Consider the following 2,724-nt stretch of genomic DNA (forward strand, 5'->3'; position numbering starts at 1 on the left):
AGGGGCACTGTGGTGGTTGCATTGGTGGTGGATCAAGTAGGGGCACTGTGGTGGTTGCATTGGTGGTGGATCAAGTAGGGGCACTGTGGTAGTAGTAGTGGTGGTGGATCAAGTAGGGGCACTGTGGTAGTAGTAGTGGTGCTGGATCAAGTAGGGGCACTGTGGTAGTAGTAGTGGTGCTGGATCAAGTAGGGGCACTGTGGTGGTAGTAGTGGTGGTGGATCAAGTAGGGGCACTGTGGTGGTTGCAGTGGTGGTGGGTCAAGTAGGGGCACTGTGGTGGTTGCAGTGGTGGTGGATCAAGTAGGGGCACTGTGGTGGTTGCAGTGGTGGTGGATCAAGTAGGGGTACTGTCAGGCACAGTGCATACTACGCAAAAAAAAAAAAATTGAATTTGAAGTGAATTTAAATTTGACTATAAAGCATCAAGTCATAACAACAATATCATAGCAGATCAAAAACTGTCCCAGATGAAGATCATTCTCAAAAACCTATCAATTTTCTGCACCTCAGATGCTACTCCTGCAGACACTGTGTTTAAGCTCTCTTCTAAATTACTATTATTAGTCACACAGGGAGTGATTTTTAACTCATAGGGGTCATACAGTGCCTGGAAAATGGAAGGCATTTAGGTTCAATCCAAAGAAGGGGATTAAGAGCCTGCTCACCTGCACTGAGCAACACCCCTTGAAGGGTCTTCCATTTTTTGGGGGTTTAGCCTTTCAATTAATTAAAATAATAATAATAATAATGAGCATGTTAGATATGAGTGAATGGAGACGAATGGTTTTTGGGACCTGACGAGCTGTTGGAGTGTGAGCAGGGTAATATTTAGTAAAGGGATTCAGGGAAACCAGTTATTTTTATGTAGCTGGACTTGAGTTCTGGAAATGGGAAGTACAATGCCTGCACTTTAAAGGAGGAGTTTGGGATATTAACAGTTTGGAGGGATGTGTAATAGGATGGTATATATATGTATATACTTTCCGCCAGACTAACACTCTTCGCACTGATCTTATTCATACCTCTCCTCCCTCTACTGATGCTCCTGGTGTCTACTCTATTTCTTGTTCCTCCTGTCCTCTTCCATACTTTGGAGAAACTGGCCAATCTCTTTCTGACAGACTTAGGGAGCACAAAAATAGTGTTAGGCTTGCCAACACTTAACAATGCTCTTTTTCTGTCACGTCAGAGATCACAGCCATCCTATTGACTGGTCTTCTGCTAAAACTGTCTTCCTTGCTTCCAACTTTAACAGTCGCCGTCTGGTCGAACCTTCCCTAATACACAACTTTCCTTATATGAATCTTAGTCCTGGCTTCATCTCTGTAGATGCCTTCCTCTCCCACTACATTGTAAAATGCCCCAAACTTCAGAACACCTGTGACCTAACCTGATTCCTCCATTTTCTTCTTCTCCCCCTTCCCTTTTCCTCTTTCCTTTTTCTCCTCTGGGTTGTCTTTCTTCTCCCTTGTGTTTTTGTTCCTTCATTATTTATTTTTTTTTATTATTTCCCCTCCCTTGTGTTCTTGCATCCTCCCTCTGTGGGCACCTAGCTCCCTTGCAGTGCTTCCCTTTCTTAGCATTTGACTGGCTCCTCCTCCTTCTTACTTCCCCACTACTAATTCCTTCCACCTCCACTACTACTATTACTACTACCACTACCACTTCCTGCCTATATATACCCTTCCTGCTCTACTTCTCGTTAGTGTGACTTTGTAAATGGTCCAAGTTGGACTGAAACGTCGTCATAAGCCCCTCTCTTCTATATGCGGGTTGTGTATATAATTGAGGCCCTGATATTATATTCTATATGGAGTTTATTATATTATTTCAGGTCACTTTTTATATTGTATCTTTATATATGCTTCTAAACTGTTGTATCTGGGCACCTCTGTAAAACAGTGATTATGTATGAGTGATGTGAAAATGTTGAATGATGATGAAAGTATTTTTGTTTTGGGGATTTTCTTTCTTGTTGGATCACCCTGCCTAGGTGGGAGACAGCCGACTTGTCGACAAAAAAAAAACGTAATAACCGAGTTTCTTAATTACAATAGTAGTGGGAAGATCATGCAGTTCAAGTGTCGCTCTGTTTGAGCATCAAACAAGTTCTTCCCAACCAATTTTCTGTTTGGTTGGCTGTTATCACTAATTGTCGTAGGCCCCATGGTGACTTATTTATACACATAAAACAAAAACACACCAAAAAATGCAAAGAAACACAAAATAGTTTTCAGCGAAGTTCTGGCAGGCCGTATTTGTTTGGCCGAATGCTGAGCTTTGTTCAGGTAGGGAGCTGGTCTTATACAGAGCTTCCACTGTACTAGTATTATTATTATGATCATAAGTAAGCGCTAAACCCACGAGGGTCATACAGCGCTGCCAAACTACTAGTAATAACTGCAGCACTAGCTACAGAATCATTTATAGTGGACTGCAGTATTATTAAGAATATTATTACAATCTTAACTAAGAGCGGGTCATACAGCACTGACAAGTAGTAACAGTAGCTTTCACTATCCAGCCTTAAGTGTGCAGACAAGTGTCACCATCAACACTGTACCTTCCTCCACACCTACTAGTGATGGTTACAGTGCATATGACACCAGAAACTCTTCCTGCAGAGTCTGAATGCCACTGAGGCCAGCAGTGTGTGTGCCAATGAGGGAGAAAAACTTCCTTCAGTAATGGTGAGTAAAGGTAGTCTCAATACAAACTACAA

This window comes from Cherax quadricarinatus, chromosome 4 (assembly GCF_038502225.1).
Source record: "Cherax quadricarinatus isolate ZL_2023a chromosome 4, ASM3850222v1, whole genome shotgun sequence".
NCBI classification, from domain to species: Eukaryota; Metazoa; Arthropoda; class Malacostraca; order Decapoda; family Parastacidae; genus Cherax; species Cherax quadricarinatus.